Source organism: Choloepus didactylus, chromosome 18 (assembly GCF_015220235.1).
Source record: "Choloepus didactylus isolate mChoDid1 chromosome 18, mChoDid1.pri, whole genome shotgun sequence".
NCBI lineage: Eukaryota > Metazoa > Chordata > Mammalia > Pilosa > Megalonychidae > Choloepus > Choloepus didactylus.
The window spans coordinates 23,088,799-23,108,148 of record NC_051324.1 but is presented as its reverse complement, the minus strand read 5'-3'; the positions used below and the strand labels follow the sequence as shown (position 1 = coordinate 23,108,148).

General features: G+C 43.8%; 1 protein-coding gene across 2 annotated transcripts in view; it reads left to right on the top strand.

Moving 5' to 3' along the window:
• The first annotated feature begins 19,139 nt into the window (after window positions 1–19,139).
• The window catches only part of MYO18A (myosin XVIIIA), a 95,408-nt gene continuing 95,197 nt past the window's right edge, over window positions 19,140–19,350 (top strand). For both annotated transcript variants that reach the window (XM_037807910.1, XM_037807909.1), the window contains exon 1: window positions 19,140–19,263. The gene's annotated coding sequence lies outside the window, so the exon portion shown is untranslated. The remainder of the gene's footprint in view (window positions 19,264–19,350) is intronic.

Here is a 19,350-nt window from a genome sequence, read left to right as displayed (position 1 = left end):
CTCTGTTCTGGAGCCAGCTGACCAGTGAATGAGTATATCAGCTCTCCTTGGTTCTGCCCAGTGCTGGCTGCTTTTCAGGACACAATAGCAAGATAAGGCCTGACAACAGGGAATTATGCCAGCCACAATGCGCCCAGTGAGGTGATTCAGGCTAGCTGTGAGGATAAGGAATTCAGGGATGGAGGTTTTGGGAGTTGGTTCGAATAACTGAAGTCTTCCTAGAGGAAGTGGGGCTAAGGGACTGGTAGGATTGGAATGAAAGAGAGTGCAGAGAGAGCTCTTGGAAAAAGGGAATAATCGGGAAGTCTTGGAGAAGACCTCTCCCCCTAGAGCTCTGGGAACCCCAAGGATTGAAGGAATGATTTTATACCTATAGGCACTACCATCCATCCATCCATCCATTCATTCATCCAATGAGCATGTATCAAGCGTCTACTTCATGTTAAGCATAGGGGTAGTGACAAATAAGAGAAAGCCCATGCCATCAAATAATTCACAAGCCCCTGATGGTGATAAATTTTTAGGAAAATGAGTCTGATATGACAGGCTTTATGTTCAGCAGACAGTGCGCTAAGCAAGCGATCATGGGGGTGGCCAGTCCTGCCTGGGATGGGGTCAGGATAATTTCTTAGAGAAAGTGCTGCTTGAGCTGAACATGAGAAGATAAGTAAGAATTAGCTGGGAGGACAGTGGGGTTGGGTGTGAGTTAACAGAATGAGTGACAGCTCAGAAGCCTGGGGCTGCCTGGAGGTGTGCGGGGCTTCAGGAGTTCTGGAGGCTGGAGGGTAAGAAGGGCACAGAGGGGCTGGAGGCGCAGTAAAAGGCATATCAGGCATTCTTGAGGAATAGGGTTTTATCCTGAGGGCAATGGGAAGCCTTTAGAGGGCCTAAGCAGGGAGATGGAATGATCAGATGTGCACTTTAGGAAAGCAGCCATTGGTGGGGGTAGACCAGAGAGAAAAACTGGAGGCAGAGGCACTGACTAGGAAACCCCTGTAATAATTCTGGTGAAAGAAGATAAAGCTCAGGACTAAGGCTATGCCATGGGCTGGTAAGAAGGCAAAGGGATGTGAGAGATATTAAGGAGGTAGCCTTAGGGGACTCAGTCACCAATTAGACATGGGGAGGAGCACAGGGGAGGAATTGTGGGTCATAATCAGGATTTTGGCTTGGATGATGGTGTCATTCATCAAGACAGGTAGAGTGGTAGGTTTGGGAGAGATAAATAATACTAATATTTATTAAACACTTACTTTATGCCAAGCACTATTCTAAGCCTTTACGTATATTAACTCAGATAATCTGTACAACTCTACAAGGTACATACCATTAGTACCTCTGTTACACAGATGAGGAAATGGAAACAGAGAGATTTAACAATTTACACAAGGTTGCACAGCTCTGGGCATCCAAGCTCAGCCAGTGCTCAGAACCATTTTAATACTCCTTCCCAAAGGAATGAGTTTACTTTGGGCATGCTGAATTTGAGATGCTCATGGCCATCCCAATAGACTGCATTCTCCAAGACCACCAAGAGGTTGGAGATGTCTAACCTGGAAGGAGTGGTCTAGCAGCCTTTGACGTATAGATGGTGCTAGAAGCCTGGGGCAAGGACACAATCTTTCAGGGAGAGGGTGAAGGTGGCAAAGAGAAGAGGGCCAAGAGAAGAGGAAAAGACCAGAACATGGACTAAAACAGAGCAGCCAAGAAGATAAAAAATCAAGAGAACACAGCTTCCTGAAAGTGAAGGGGGCAGGGAGAGGGGTTCCAGTGGTAACTCCAGAATTTCTGTTTAGGAGGGGTTTAGGGAAGGCAATCGGGTCGGTGGTAAAGTCTGAGGTCTTGTCTTGACCCTGAATTTGCGCAGGAGCATGCTAAGGCTTCCATATTTAGATTATATGTTTATTTGCATGGTTGAAAGGAAGGTGCTGATGGAGATGATGGTGTAAATACTCCATCAAACCATGCCTTGGAAATGTTTCCAGTAATTCCCAGGGTCAGAAGCTGCAGAAATGTAAAGTAAGATAAGACTTTTGCAATATGAATTCCTCAAGAGCATCCACTGGGCAAGGACAGGGCGCTATGAGACCTGTCTCTTCCACACCTTGGCTTGGTGCCCAAAAGCCATCCATTACCCTGGAACCTGTTGGAAAAACACTCCAAGTCACGAATTGTCTGCTGTGGTATCTTGGGGAAAATATGCCTGGTTATGTAGGATTGAAGAATCTGTCCAGGACGTTTAAAAGGTCTGAAAGCCCATTTTGTTAGGAACATTTCAATGGCAGCCTAACCGCATGTGTGCTGGCTTTCTTGGTTGATCTTGAGTTGCACTGGGGCTCCTTCGGAGACCTGCTGCTTCCATTCTTTCTTCCTCAGTATCCTTTCCTCTGCCATCTGGTTCTTCCTGTCCTTGCCATGCAGTGAGTGGCACGCCTGGGTGTCAGGCACAGATGGAGCTGGAGTTCTTGCTGTGGGCCAGAAATAGTTTTGCAAATATCTGCCTGCTGGAGCTTTATGTTTTCTTCCCCTTCCCCCTTTCTCCCCCTCCTCCTCAGTGCCTCAATTCCTTCCTCAAGCCTTGTGATTTGTGTGCCCACAGATGAGCGACTGGTTTTCTTGGGCTGGCTCCTGACCCAAATGCAGAAGAATTTCACTGTGATCAGTAGGGTGTGGCTCACCTTCTCCTGGTTTTCTGCATCCTACTGGTCACCTTGGGGGGAGACAGTTTATGGGGACAAGCAGTCCAAGTTCAACTGCAATACCTGGCAGCCTGGCTGCACCAATGCCTGCTACACCACTTCTTGCCTGTCTCCCACTTCTGCTTCTGGGTCTTCCAGATTGTGTTGGTGGCCATGTCCCCCAACTTCTATGTTGTCTGTGTCCTGTACCAAATTACAAGGTGGGAGAGAGTGTATGTGGAAAGGGGGTACCTGCTAGAGACATTGCAAGAGCTGGTGGCTAGGGTTGCTCTGCAGGGTCCAAGGCTTGGGCTCCTGGTGGGAAAGGGGATTCTCCCCAGATGCCTTGGGACTGTAGCCTGGAACCCCACCCTGCAGTCACAGGTGAGCCTTTGTGGAGTTGGCCGTCCAGTGGGACAGTGCTGTCTGTTTGGGTTTGATGTTCCACACCTATTTCACTGCCACTCCTACCCCTGCCCCCACCAGTACCGACTGCTTGTGTCCAGGGCCTCAGAAAAGATGATCCTGAACTTCATGTTCGTGGTGGAAGTGAGCTGCTTCCTCCTGAAGCTGATGGAGCTTGGTTTTCACCTACCAGGCCCTCTTCGCGGCCTGTGCCAGCTGCTACCACTTCCGGGGATGGCCTGCCAGTCCTTCCCTGCTCCACACTGAAGAGGAGGACTGGGATCCAGGGTCCCCCTTGTCTGTAGGAGCCCGGGCAGTGCACGCCCCAGTGCAGCACACCCCAGGCTCCCCGCCTAGTGGTGAGAGGCAGCCACTGCAGCCGTCGGGGGGTAGCAGCAGAGACCTGAGCTCTGTCCTGACAATGCCAGCCCGCAAAAAATCCTCCCACCGCCATTCCTCGCCTGCTTGATCCTTGAGGGTGGGGAATATGGAGTGGGAGTGGGGAACCCTACTTTCTGCTGAAGGCATCACTTCACCCAGATGCAGTATAGGGAAGTGATTAAGAGTGAGGACCCTGGAACCAGACGGCCTGGGTTCCTAATCCCAGCCCTGCCAGATACCAGCTGCGTCACCTTGAACAAGTTGATTAACTTCTCAGTTCCTTTACCTGTAAGATGGGGAAAATAATGATCCTACCTCATAGGAATGCTGCAAGGATTAAATGAGTTAATACATGTAAAGTGCTTATACTAATAGTAGCTAGTAACAAGGATCATCAGCCATTGGATTAACCTTAGGTGACTAGTGTTGCTTTTCCCCTTGCTGCCCATTCCCCTTAGAATCATGGAATCAATGAACTCTTCTCTGGCTTGCTTCTAGGGCTGTTAGTAGCCAAGTCCCCACATGAATCGTCCTTCCTAGTCTCTCTTATACATTCCCCTTCCTGCTGGTCCCCATGTCATCTCCCTGATCTGGGAGGGCATCGTCCCTTGCATGGACTGCTGCTGTGGAACCTGTCTGCCTGCACCGTCTCCTCCCTCTGGTCCAGCCTGCACTTACCTCCCTTCAACCTGGCATCTAGCATCTTCCGTGAGCCAGCTGGGACCTCCCTTTCCAGCCCAATCACCCACTCTTTCCCAAAGAAGTCTTCCATTCCAGCCACAGTGGGAGCTGCACCCCAGACCTTCATGGACTTCCTCAACCTCCCACCATTTTTAAAAAATTAATATTTAAATTTTTATGTTTTTAATGTGATAAAAGAGAACATAAAAATTGCCATTTTAACCATTTTTTAAGTGTGCAATGCAGTGGCATTAATCACGTTTACAATGTTGTGCTACTATGGACACCATCCATTGTCAAACCATTTTTCTTACCCCAGACAGAAACCCTGTACTGCACCCACTAAACATTAACTCCCCATTCCCCATCCCCTCCAGCCCCTGGTCACCTCGAATCCACTTTCTGACTCTATGAATTTGCATATTCTAGTTATTTCATATAAGTGGAGACATACAATATTTGTCCCTTTGTGTCAGGCTTCCTTCACCGAGCAAAATGTTTTCAAGAACTGTCATTCCTTTTTACTGCTGAATAAAATGCTGTTGTATGGATACACCACATTTTATTGACCCATTCATTCATCAGTTGATGAACACTTTGGCTTGTTTCTGCCTTTGGCTATTGTGAATAATGCTGCTGTGAACATCGGTGGACAGGGATCTGTTTGCGTCCCGGCTTTCAGTTTCACCTGAATTTCTGGGTCATTTGGTAATCCTGTTTAATTTTTTTAAGGACCTGCCCAACATCCTCCCACTTTTTGCTCCTGCTTTGACCTGGGCGTCTTTGGAACAGAACTAACTGGATTTGAACCCTGCTGGGCCACTCACTGGCTGTGTGACCTTGGGCAAGTTGCTTGATGCTTTTAGGCTTGGTTTCCTTACTGTAAAAAAGGAGTCATAGAACCTATTTCACAAGGGAGTCGTGAGGCTTAAACAAGATCATGTAAATAAAGTGCCAGGTGCACAGTGTTCCTGAACAAGCAGTAGGTGCTATTATCTGAATTCTACTGTGACGTGCCCAAACTACCCTCCTCCTGTGAAGCCTTCTTTACCACCCCTCGGCTCTTTTTCTCCTCTGAGCCTCCATGAAGATTCTGCTTGATAATTAGTCATGAGCTGCCTTGCGACTTCCCCTTTACCATGATCCTGAACAGCAAGTTAAATCCCATCCTGCTACGCAACTCTGCACGTGTCTCTGACTGTCTTTTCACCGCAGTTGCAAGGAAGGGGTGGTGACGGTGTGCTCTGCAGGAAGAAGACACAAGGTCTTGCTCCTAGCTTAGTGCTTCGCACGTAGAGGGGCTTAGCTCATATATGCTGATTTAATTAAGTTTTGATCTCTTTAGGCTGGAATTAGGAGTCAATCCATATGGTTCTATGCCTGAAGCATGTCACAATACCAGAAGAGGCAGACACTCCTCCACCTCCTTCCACAACAGGCTGATTTTTAACAATCCTTTAAGAACTCAGACAGTTCTTTCCCAGGTCTAATTTGAGTCCTCTTTGCAGCAGTTGAAGATATTTTCCTTGGGCCTCAGGTTATTGATGTCTAAGTGCTAAAAAGCAAAGGGGCAATATCAAGTAAAATGGGAGATGTGAATAGGTGACCCAGCAATTCTATTCCTAGGTAAATGCCCCAGGAAATTTTCCACACACTTTGCACCTGGAAACATGTTTAAGCATATTCACGGCAGCATAGTTTTGCAATAGCAAAGATCAGAAGCAACCAAAATGTCAATCAACAGAATGGACAATTAGATTGTGGTATATTCATATAATGGAGTATTACACAGTAGTGAAAATGAATCATAGCAAATCATAACAATATAAATGAACCTTGCAATGTTGAGAAAAAAAGCAAGTTTCATTAGAGTAAAGACAGTGTGGTATCATTTTTATGAACCAGGCAAAATAATACTTTATATTGTTTGAGGATATATGCTATGTAGCAAAAACATAAAGAAATGCCCGGGAATGATAAACACCCAATTCAGTAGAGTAGTTGCCACTAGGAAGGGGGAGGCTTATATAGGGTATTCAACTAAGTTGAGTAAGGCTTTATTTCTTAATTAGGATAGCTTACCTTTTTGTATCTGAATTATTTTGTATTACGATATGTATCATATCATGTCATATCATATCATATCATATTATGTTGTATTATAGTTTTTTTAAAGCAAAGGGCTTAATATTATTCTGACTTTATATAAAGCTATTTCCCAATAAAATAATAATGGAGACATACACTGTTTATCCTCCTATTCCTGCTGGAAGGATTATTCTCTTTCTTTTACAGGTGGGGATTCTGAGACGGAGAGAGATTAAATGGTTTGCCAGATGCTACGAGGAAAATCAGGGAACCAAGCTGATACCTCTGTCTTTGGAGTAGTTTGAATTTGTGGGAATTACCCGTGGCTTTGGAGTCAGAGAGGCTCAAGTTTAAATCCTGCCTCTGATACCCTCTGGCTGTGTGGTCTCGGTCAAACCCTTTAACCTCTTTAACCAGCTAATCAGTGATTTCTTCACCTGGGTACCTCCTTGCTTTTGGGAGCCTTAGCCAATTCCTCTCCCCAACTGGAATCAGGGACCTCTTCTGAAGAGGCAGTGATTTTTCGTGTAATTTTGACATCTTGTGCCACAGCAAAAATTAATACACATGGTCTCTCAATACATTTATTTATTAGGCAAATAAATATTGGTCAGTATCATATAGTGACCAAGCTTATGGACTTTGGGGTCAGACATCTGGGTTCTAAATCTGGCCATACCATTTACTAGCTGTGTGACCTGGGCAAGTCACTCCAACTCTTCATGCCTCGTCTCCTCCTCTGTATAATGCCAACCCCATTGAATTTTCTGAGAGTATCAAATGAGAACACAGGAATGGTGTTTAGTTATTCCTATCCTATTGCAATCCTGGCATCATGCTTGGCATTGAAGGTGAGGGGGCAGGGGGGACATGAAAAAGACTGGTATTGAGGCATCACAGCTAGAGAGAGACACAGTGTTTTAATTCCTGGCTGCTAAAATAAATACCATTCAATGAGTTGGCTTAACAACAGGAATGTACTGGCTCGCAGTTTCAGAGACTAAAAGGCTTGCTTCTTTCTGGGGTTGGTATCTTCTGGCGAGCCAGTAATCTTTGTGGTTCCTTGGTTTTTCCATCACATGGCTATGCACATGGCAGCATTTCCTCTTTTGTCTTCTGGGTTCCACTGACTTTCAGCTTCTGGCTGCTACCCGTGGCTTCTATTTCTGTGCCCAATTTCCTCTGCTTATAAGGACTTCAGCTGTATTTGATCAAGACCCACTGTGCTGGTTTAGATGTATTATGTCCCCCCAAAGGCCATGTTCTTTGATGCAAAATTGTGTGGTCAGACATATGTATTAGACATATTTATTGTTTCCATGGAGATGTGCCCCACCCAGCTGTAGGTGATAACTCTGATTGGATAATTTCCATGGAGGTGTGCCCCCCCCATTCAGCGTGGGCCTTGATTAGTTTACTAGAGCACTATATAAGCTCAGACAGAAGGAGCTAGCTTGCTACAGCCAAGAAGGATACACTGAAGAACGCACAGGAGCTGAGAAAGTAGCTGTAGCTGAGACAGACATTTTGAAGATGGCTGTTGGAAGCTGATGCAGATGTTTTGGAGAATGCCATTTTGAAACGCAACCTGGGAGCAAGCAGACGCCAGCCATGTGCCTTCCCAGCTAACAGAGGTTTTCCAGATGCCATCGGCCATCCTCCAATGAAGGTACCCGATTGTCAATGCATTACCTTGGACACGTTATGGCCTTAAGACTGTAACTGTATAACCAAATAAACCCCCTTTTATAAAAGCCAATCCATTTCCAGTGTTTTGCATTCTGGCAGCATTAGCAAACTAGAACACCCACCCTCATTTGATTTGGGCGCACCTTAACTAAAAACATCTCCAAAGGTCCTATTTACAAATGGGTTCACACCCACAGGACCAGGGGTTGGGACCTCAATGTGCCTTTGGTGGGTTACATGATTCAATCCCCAATACATGGTGACAAACAAATTCTGAATAGACTCATAGAATGATAAATACCATAACAGAGACAGGTAGAAACTGTTGTAGTGGGAGACGGAGGGCCAACCCTTCCCAAAGGAGTTGTGGGGCAGCTTCACAGAGGAGTTAACATTTGGAATGGACCCTGAAGAATCAGTGGACTCCCTTGCATTAGGAGGAGACAAAGAATGTACAAAGACACGGCAGAGTGTTCAGGAAAGAGTAAGGACTTTCCTTTGGCCGCTGTGTGTAAAGGGTTTCTGTGTAAAGGGCCTTTGAGTTTTCCTAAGAAGTTTGGATTCTATTCCCTAGGACAGGGGTTGCCAAACTACAGCTCTATTTTTGTAAATAAGGTTTTATTGGAGCACAGCAATGCCCATTGTTTTACATATTGTCTATGGCTGCTTTTGTGCTACAATGACAGACCTGAGTAGTTGAGCCAGAGACCATCTGGAATGCAAAGCCTGAAATATTTACTATCAGGCCCTTTACAGGAAAAGTTTGCTAATCCCTGATCTAGGCCATTGGGAGCCTCTGAAGGATTCCAAGCCAGGAGAGTGACATGATCAGATTTGTATTTAAGAAAGATCACCTTGGCAGCCACAAGAAGGATAAGCTGGAGGGAATGAGGTGGAAGCAAGTGACCCCAAGGAGGCTGTTGCTATTGTCCACCCTGGGTCTGATCAGGCCTGAACTTAGGCAGCGGCAGTGGGGATGAGCAAATGATGCAGAGTTGAGAGATGTTTATGAGGTAGAATCAATAGGACTTGGTGCCTGAGTAGATGGGGGCTGAGGGGAAGGGAGGAAGTAGGCAGAGTGGACTTCTGGCTTCACCAACTAAGGGTGAAGGCCATTAACCAAAAGGTGGAAGTCTGTGAGGAAAGTCATACGTTGACTTTGGACATGACTAGTTTGGGAGATTTTCTGGTGATAATGGAAATATCTGGTGAGCCTCTGGAAGGAGGCCAGCTGTTGAGATTGAGGAGTCATAGATTGTGTGGGTGGTGGGTGGCAGCCCTGGGCATGAATGAGTTCTCCTGGGTGTGTGTGTGTGTAGGATTGTAAGAGCAGAAGGGAAAGGAAGAAATCCTGGGAAACACCAATATTGAAAGTGCAGGCAGAAGTATTTTCAGCAAGAAGATCCAGTAGGTGATTCTGAAGACCAAATTGAGAAGAGATTTTCTACAAAGAAGGTAGGTGAAAAAGACAATGGTCATAGGCCTGAGAGGCTGTACCTAGAATTAGCAATTGGAAGGAATTACTGCTTCAGAGACCAACTCATCCCATTTTGCCTGGGAATTTCCCAGTTTTAGCACTGAAAATACCATATTCTGGGAATACCCTTGGTCTCAGACAATCCAGGACAGTTTGCCACCCTAGTGGTGACTTGCCAATAGGTGATGTCAAGAAAAGTTTATACCAAGAAAAGTTCATGTCAAGAAAAGTTTGGCTTGCCCCAATAATGTCCTTTTTAAGAAAAAAATTTTTTTAATTAGAGAATTTGTGGGTTTACAGAACAAGCATGCATAAAATACAGGATTCCCATACACCACCCTGCCAGCAACACCTGCAATGGTGTGGAAAATTTGTTGTAGTTGATGTTAACACTTTTTTTTTTTGTAATTCTGTTTTTTAACAGTAGTTACATTTGTTACAACTGATGAAAGATTATCAAAGTAGTATGATAACTATTGCTCATAGTTTACATAGGAGTATTTTTCTCCATATTCCCGACCTGGGAGTCATGTCCCATGTTGCCAGGGAGACTTATAGCCCTGGGAGTCATGTCCCATGTAGGGGGAAGGGTAGTGAGTTTACCTGCAGAGTGGGCTTAAGGAGAGAGAGGTCACATCTGAGCAACAAAGAGGTTCTCTGGGGGTGACTTTTAGGCATAATTATAAATAGCCTTAGCTTTGTCATTACATTTTAAATATTTGATGTTTTGAATCTGCAGATTTTATTGAGATATATTGACATACCATATATTCTATCCAAAGTATACAATCAGTGTCTCACAGTATCCTCACTTAGTTATGCAATCATTATCACACTCAATTTTAGACATTTTTCATTGCTCCAAAGAGAAAAAGAAGATAGATACACACATACACACACACATACACACACACACACACACACAAGAAAACCCAAAACACCCCATATCCCTTATCCTCCCCAACTATTTAGTCCTGGTATTGGTGTGGTACACATGTTACTATTGATGAAAGAATATTAAGGTATAACTTTTAAATACAGAGTGGTATATGGGGAAAAATTACCTGTTGCATTTAATTGTCATTTTCTCTTTAGTTGCTCTTTCTTTTTTTTTTTTTTTGAATTGTGGGAACATATATATATATATATATATATATATATATATATATACATATAAAACATAATTTTCCCATCTCAGCCACTTCCGTGCATACCATTTAGTGGGATTCATCACATTCACAATGTTGTGGTACCCTCACCACCTTCCATTACTAAAACTTTCCCATCTCCCCAAACAGAAACCCTATACCCACTTTTTTCATTAACTTCCCATAACCCCTGCTCCCTGACCCTGGCAACCTGTACTCTAATTTCTGACTCTTAGGAGAAAATATCTTCTTCAGTATTTTCTTTGAAGTTACAACGGGGCTTAAATTTAACATCCTAAATCTCTAACAATCTTGTAGGCTTTGATACCAACTTAACTTCAATAGTATACATAAACTATGTTCCTATACCCCTCACCCCCACCTTTATATACATATTTATACATTATGATTTCAAAACCATTCATTTATCATTACATTTTGTGCATTTGCCTTTTAGATCTTGTTGGAAGTAAAAATGGAGTTACTAACCAAAGATACAACAATGCTGGCATTTACCCTGTCGTTACCCTTATAGATCTTTATTTCTTCATGTGGCTTTGATCTATTGTCTAGCGTCCTTTCCTTTCAACCTGCAGATCTCCCTTTAGCCTCTCTTGAAGGGCCAGTCTAGTGGTGACAAACTCCCTCAGCTTTTGCTTATCTGGGAAGGTCTTAATGTCTCCCTTATTTTTTTCCTTTTTCTTTTTTTTAATTAAACTTTTTATTTGGAGATAATTGTAGTTTAAAAAAAAAAACAGTGAAAAATAATACAGTGAAATTTCTTACTCAGATTCCCCCGTGATAACATCTTGCAAAACTATTGTACAATACGAAAACCAGGATATTGGCATTGATACAGTCAGAACACAGAACATTTCCATCACCACAAAGATCCGTCATCCTACATTAAAAAAAAAAACAACACAGGATAATTCACACACCATACAATCCATCCCAAGTGTACAATCAATGGCTCTTGGTATAATCACAAAAGTATTCATTCACTGCCACAGTCAATACAAGAACATTCTCATTCCTTCCAAAGAAGAAAATCCCATATCTCTTATATTCCCTATGATTGACATTTAGCTTTGGTATAGTGCCTTTGTTATAATTAATGAAAGAATATTGCAATGTTACTGTTAACTATAGACCTTAGTTTACTTTGATAGTATTTTTTCCCATATAACACCCAATTGTTAACACCTTGTAATAGTGATGTATGTTTGTTCTGGTTCAAGTAAGAACTCTCTTTTATTTACACAAGTAACCACCACCATTATCCACTCTGGATTTCACTAAGTTATACAGTCCCAGTTTTTATCCTCTAGCTTTCCTTCTGGTGACATACACGACTCTAGCCTTCCTCTTTCAACTATACTCACACTCTGCTTTGTAAATTATTCTTATAGTATTGTATCACCATCACATGGTATTGTGCTATTCATTTCCAAACCTTTACAATGAACCTTATTGAACATTCTGTATTAATCATCGATTGCCCAATCTCTGCCTGGTTTCCATTTCCTGATAACCTATGTTCTTGAATTTAATTCTCAGAGTTTGCTCATTACAGTTAGATCATATTAGTGAGAGCATACAATATTTGTCTGTTGTTTCTGACTTATTTCGCTCAACATTATGTCCTCAAGTTTCATTTGCTTCATTGCACCTCCTTGATTATTTTTTATGGAATTGTATTGAGATATATGCACATACCATACAATCATCCAAAGTGTACAATCAGTTGTTCACAATATCATTATATAGTTGTGCATTCATCACCACAATCAATTTTTGAACATTTTCATTATTCAAAAAAAAAAATTAAAAAAATAAAAACAAAAGTAAAAAAGAACACCCCAAACATCTCATATCCCCCATACCCCCCAATTATTCATTTATTTTTTGTTCCCATTTTTCTACTTATCCGTCCATACACTGTATAAAGGGAGTGTGGGCCACAAGCTATGTAGTTATACAATCATCTTCAAGAATCAAGGATACTGGATTGCAGTTCAACAGTTTCAGGTATTTTCTTCTAGCTATTCTAATATACTAAAAACTAAAAAGGGATATCTATTTAGTGCATAAGAATAACCTCTAGAATGACCTCTCAACTCCATTTGAAATCTCTCAGCCACCGAAAATTGATTTTATTTCATTTCTCTTCCACCTTTTGGTCCAGAAGTCTTTCACTTCTGGTCCAGGCTCATCCCTGGGAGCTATGTCCCATGTTGCCATGGAGATTTACACCCCTGGGAGTCATATCCCACGTAGGTGGGAGGGCAGTGAGTTTACCTGCCGAGTTGGCTTAGACAGAGAGGCCACATCTGAGCAACAAAAAAGTTCTTTGGGAGTAACTCTTAGGCATAATTATAAGTAGGCTTAGCCTCTCCTTTGCAGTAACAAGCTTCATAAAGGCATGCCCCAAGGTCAAGAGCTTGTCCTACAAGACTGGTAGTCACCAGTGCTTGTGAGAATATCAGGAATTCCCCAGGTGGGAAATTTAATATTTCCACATTTTTCCCTAGCCCCTCAAGAGGGCTTTGCAAATACTTTTTATTCTCTGCCCAAATTACTCTGGGATGTATTATGGCATCTCCCTTATTTTGAAAGGCAGTTTTGGCAGATATAGAATTCTTGGTTCTTTTTTGCTTTTAAATATATCATCCCACTGCCTTCTTGCCTCCATGGCTCCTGATGAGAAATTGGAACTTAATCTTATTAATGTTCCCTTGTACATGACATGTTGCTTCTCTCTTGAGGCTTTCAGAATACTCTTTATCTTATAACTGACAGCTTATAGATTATAATATGCCATGGTGTGGGTCTATTTGGGTTTATCACATTTGGAGTCTGTTAAGCACCTTGGATGTGTATATTCATGTCTTTCACTAAATTTGGGAAGTTCTCAGCCATTATTTCTTTGAAAATTCTCTCTGCCCCTCTCACTTTTTCTTCTTCTTCTGGGACTCCCACAATTTATAAATTGGGACACTTGATGGTGTCCCACAGGTCTCTCAGGCTCTGTTCATTTTTCTTCATTCTTTCTTCCTTCTGCTCCTCAGACTGGATGATTTCCATTTTCTTGTCTTTGGGTTCACTGATTCTTTCTTCTGCCAGCTCCAATCTGCTGTTGAACCCCTCTAGGGAATTTTAAATTTCTGTTACTGTGATCTTCAGTTCTGTTTGGTTCCTTTTCATAATTTCCACCTCTCTATTGATATTCTTTATGTATTTATCTATCATTCAGATTTCCTTTAGTTCTTTGTACATGTTTTCCTTTAGCTCTTTGAGCATATTTAAGACCATTAAAAAAAATCTTTGTCTGTTATGTTCTAGCTCTGGTCTATCTCACTGATGTTTCTAATGCTTTATTTTCATCTTTACTTGGGCTATCACTTTCTCTGTCTTTGTATGTTTTGTAATCTTTTGTTGAAACCTGGTCATTTTGATATATTAGAGTGTTATCATTGGAATTTAGACTTTGACGCATCTGTTCCTAAAACTTGTATCTAGCTAGTGTTATGACTGAAGTTTCCTTAAATGCTAGAACTTAACAAAAGAATAATAAATAACAATAAGAAGAAGAAGGGAAAAAAGAAAAAAGAGTGAGAGAAAATGCCTTTCTCAGTCTTTGCAGACTGACCTGTGCCAGTGCTTTCCTTCAGGTCTTATCCATGCAATGAGTTTAGAGAATAGCTCCAGATCAAAGTGTAGGGGCCTCCCTGATCCTTTCTGTGCATGCACCTTGTCTTGGGCATGTGCATGCAGCCCTAGGCATCCCTGTTTACACAGATATGAATGTCCTGTCTTCCCTAGGAAACAGTTTCCTCATGGTCCTGGGCACCGCACTGTATGTCCTACAGCCAGCAATCCCTTGTCCCAGGCAGCATGACTTGACTGCTCTTCCACAGCATCCTGTAGGTGTGCTGGGTGAGCTCCCTTTTACACTCAGGGTGAGTTCTGGGTCAGTGAGACGCTCAGGCCACCACCAGACAGATTGGGCCAGCCATACATGTTCCCAGTATGTGCTTGGAGGTTACCCTCCTGCCTTCAGAACTGGGGCCAGTGATCTGTGCACTAAGAGTGTGGACCATGTGGGTACTGGGCCAGTAAGGGGTGAGGGAGGGGCCAGACAGGGAGGCACGAGAGCCTACCCGTTTTAAATAGACTTTTTCTTGATTCAGCGCTCACCCTGTTACCGCAGTTCTCTAACTGTTTTCTGGAGCTTCGAGAAAGGTGTTTCTACCAGTTCTTGCTGGTTGTTCAAAGCTTCTGTGGGGACACAAGCCCTGAAGCATCTCACTCTGCCATCTTGATTGGGGCAGGGTCCTAAGACCAAACTTTAGCCTTTTTACTCCAGAAGCACTGCCCCAGAAACCTGGTTTCTAATCTGTAAAATGGGTTATTGAGGGGATTAAATGAGACAGTGCAAGTCAAAAGGTTAGTTAGCACCATGCCTGACCCGTAGGAAGGGTTCAATTGATGTTAATGGCTTTTTATTATTACTGTGCTTCCTTCTGGGAGACTTCTCCATTAAAATCAGATTGCCTTAGGTCCTTAGGAATCTCCAGGAAAAACTGGTCTTTCCATGGTCATTTGGGCTATTTGATGAGGACACTTCTCTGACATTTTTCTGTACAAGGGTTGCTTTCCAAGGGGACTGGGTTGGGGGAAGTGGTGCTGCCTCCCACAACCCTGCCTTAGAATTAACCAGCACCTGGGGGCCTGCTTGTACACAACGTCCATAGTGTGCATTATCGGCTCATGGCTGGTGGGGCTGTGGATCCCCTGCGCATCAGAGAATCAAGCAGAAGTCACAAAATTCTTGGAAACATAAAAGGAGTCCCACAGCTATGTTTAGATCAGTGCAGGAGTAAGGCTGCAGATTCAGTCATATATTCCTGATGTCTTAAAGTGTCATTTGAAGACAACCAGATACTATATATGTCCTGAGGAAAAAAAGACAATACCACCTATGAAGCATTCTTGTCATAAAAATCAAACTCAAATCTGATCAAGCCTGTAGTTCCATCTACCAATTCATAGGAAACATAGAGGATAGAGGATCATGTTAAACTATCATACATATGCAATCAGCTGAATCAAGATGGTACAAAAATCCAAAGGATCAATGACTTAGCTTCTTCAACAACTAAAATGCAGGGGAAAAGTGTCTGTAGATTACAATACTTAAAATTTATGTCAACTAATTGCAATTTGTAGATCCTGATTCAAATAAGCAATTGAAAAAATAGACATTTATGGAGAAAATTGGAAATTTAAACACTGAATATTTGATGATGGTAAAGAATTATTGTTAAAAATATTAGAAGTGAAAATGGTATTGTGGTTTTGTTTAAAAAAAAGTCCTTATCTTTTAGAAATATACACTGAGATTTCTAAAAATACGGTGAAATGATATGCTATCTGGGAAGTCATTCAAAATTATACAGTGGTGGGCTGTAGGTGGGAAGATAGTTGAAAAAGATTCCATGAGTTGATAACTATTGAAGCTGGGAGATGGGTACGTGAAGGTTTATTATATTATTTTGTCTGCTTTTGTATGTGTTCTGAACTTTCCCTTAATAAAAAAACAATTTGTTTTTTTCAGAGACGTGCTCCTTCATTTTGGACTAATCTTCAGCAGGTCCTCTCTTTTAAGAGTTTAGCTCTTCTAAGAGTTTAGCTTCTAGTTTCCTAGAGAGCATTCTTTACCCACGCTTCAAGCTTCCATGCAAAGAAGCAAAAGATCTTGAACTAATATATGCATTTTGAGGAACAATATTCAAAGGTGTGCTTTTGTTATCAGAACATCTGTCAGGCAGATTTGCAATTTTGTGGGCTTTTTAAAAAGCAGGCTTGCTTATTTGAGATTCTTTTTGGAGAGTCATGTAGTGGTAGCTCATCCTGTGCCAGATACCATCCTACATCCTTTACATTTGACATTTCTTCTAGACCTCACAGTAACTCCATGATATCCATATTATCAGTCTTCATTTTGCAGATGAGAAAATAAAGGTTCAGAGAGTTAATAAGGGCTAATGTCTATTAACCACTTACTACGTTTCAAACCCTGGGCTAATTGCTTTAAACAAAAGTGCTTATTTTATCCTCTCACACTCTATGAAGTAGGCACTATTATTATCCTCATTTTATAGATGAGGAAATTGAGGCTCAGAGGAGCTAAGGAACTTGCTAGTAGGTACTACAGCCAAGCACCCTCCCAGGCTGTGTAGCCCCAAACCCCCCGCCCTCCGCTCCACCAAGGACCTAGCACAGCACAGCGGATCAGATCAAGTGTTCAGGGCTCTGCCCTTTATGAGCCACGTGGCCTTGGCAAATTACTTTGCCTTCCTAAACCTGGTTTCTAATCTGTAAAATGGGTGATTGAAGGGATTAAATGAGACAATGCAAGTCAAAGGGTTAGTTAGCACCTATGCCTGGCCCCTAGAAAGTGTTCAATTGATGTTAATGGTTTTTTATTATTACCGTGCTTCCTTCTGGGAGTCTTCTCCATTAAAGTCAGATCACCTTGGGGCCTTAGGAATCTCCAGGAAAAACTGGTCTTTCCATGGTCATTTGGGCTATTTGATGAGGATGCTTCTCTGACATTTTTCTGTTCAAGGGTTGCTTTCCAAGGGGACTGGGTTGGGGGAAGTGGTGCTTTACTTTTACTTTTATTTTTACTTTGGTCTCGGGCAGGGATTAATCTTGCCTACGGGAAAGAAAAGACTAAAACCAAGTGCTCAGGAATTGCCCTTGTCTCTGAAAATGGTTCCTGGTTCAGGCAAGGGGAGCTCTTAGGGACAACTTAGCTGTCCCAGGAGGGTCCTAGGAGTGGATACACATAAGAAAACAATTGTTAGTATGCCTCTTCATTTCACTGCCATGGTATAGGGGAAGAGCATGGGCTTTGGAGCCTTGAGAACCTCAGTTTAAAGCAGTCACAAACCTGACTTTGCTTTAGTTTCCATAGCTGTGAATTGGGGAAAATAATAAAGATAACCAATATAGAAAGCTTACTATATGCTGAGTATTGTTCTTTTTGTATAACTAACTTAATTTTCAAACCAACCCTCTAAGGAGGCACTGTTATTATCCCTGTTTTTCAGGTAAAGAAACTGAGGCACAGAGCAGTTTCATAAATTACCTAGGCTAACACAGCTAGGACCTGACAGCTGGGATTTGAACCCAGGCAGCCTGGCCCCAGAGTTTGTGCATTCACCCTCTATCTGTAGTAATAACGTCTTCCTCATAGGTTTGTAGTGAGGAATAGAGATAGTGTCTAGCGTGTAGTAGGGGCTCAGGAAGCAGAGGTGATGGTCATTGTCTTTCCTAATCTTCAAGGTCCCCTCAAATGTCACGTCCTCGGAGCAGCTTTCCTTCACACCCCAAGTCAAATAAACCCTCCACAACAGTGCAGCATACCCACCTGCAGTCTCAGCTCACCCCTGCCTCCATGTGAGTTCCACGCCTGATTTCTCTCTGTGAACCTCAGAGTAAAAGGCTGTTGAATGAGTTTGAGTTGTATGTTATTCTTTTACCCAAAAATTTATGTTCTGAACCTGCCCTCCTCCAGCCCTTACTTGCTCTTTGCTCCTGAGCCTCGTCGCTCAAGCCTCGCATGGAGAAGTTCCCGGTCGGGCTCTCTTACCTGCTCCACCCTTTCTCCTGCACCACCCAACTCAGTTTCTTACAGGTTTTGGGGTACCCTACTCCAGCATGGAGATAAGCATCCTCTTCTCTCTCTCCAAAGTCAAGACTATCTCAGAAGCCTGGTCCCTAGATGCCCCTTGGCCCCTCCCAGGAAACCTAAAAAATCCCTTTGTGGATGGAGCAGATTACTTGATATTGAAGTGACGATGCTCATCACTACACTTGATATTTACAAGGCATGACAAACCCAGGGGCAGACCTCACTCCAAAGGACTTCTGAAGAGTGGTCATCTTGGCATTTTGGGCTTCTTCAGGGAGTGAGTGCTGCTATGGCCCTGCCACTGGTCCAAGCTGTGGGCAGCTCTGCCTGAGGCAGGGCTCTCTCAGACCAAGCCCCTGGAAGCTGCCCAGGCCCATGGTGAGGAGCGCATTGTGGCAGTGGCCCCTCGGACATGGCAGGCAGTGCCCACTCTGGATTGAGTTATCCCGCACATCCCACAGCACCCTGTGTGCGCCTCTGCTGAAACACCCTGGGAAGACACAGTCAGAAGGACTCAGTGACTTTTCTGGGCAGTGCCTTCTTGGACACAGAGCGAGGAGTCCAGTGCTGCCTTGGACAGAACCTGTTCTATACACCCAGCACCTTTCTGACAAGGCTAGAGGGATCCTGGTGCCCACAGTGGGCAGGACCGCCAGGGCAGAGCCCTCTTGGAGATGTCCTGCAGAGTCCAGTGCCCAGCGTGGACAGAACCTCCATCAGGGCCTCTTGGGCATGGCCAGAGAAGCCTCCGTGCCCACTGTGGACAGAGGCTTCCTAGGGCAGTGCCCGGCGCCCGCACGGCCTGCGTCTGGAGGCGCGCCCAGGCGCTGCCAGGAGGGCCGGGCGTTTATCCCCCGAGCCGCCAGCAGGGGGATCCTTTTCGGCTCTGCTCGCGCGGTCGCGGGGGGCGGCGCTGCGCTGCGCCGCGCTGCGCTCCAGCCCGGACCGGGCCGGGGCCGCTGCATGCCGCGTCTCCGGTTCTGCTGCCTGCCCGGCGGGCTCCGGCGGCGGGTGAGTGCGGGGCGGCGGGGGCGGCCGCTCGGTGGCGGGCCGGACCGGGTAGGGCGGCGGGGCGGGCTCCGGCCGGGCGGGCGGCGG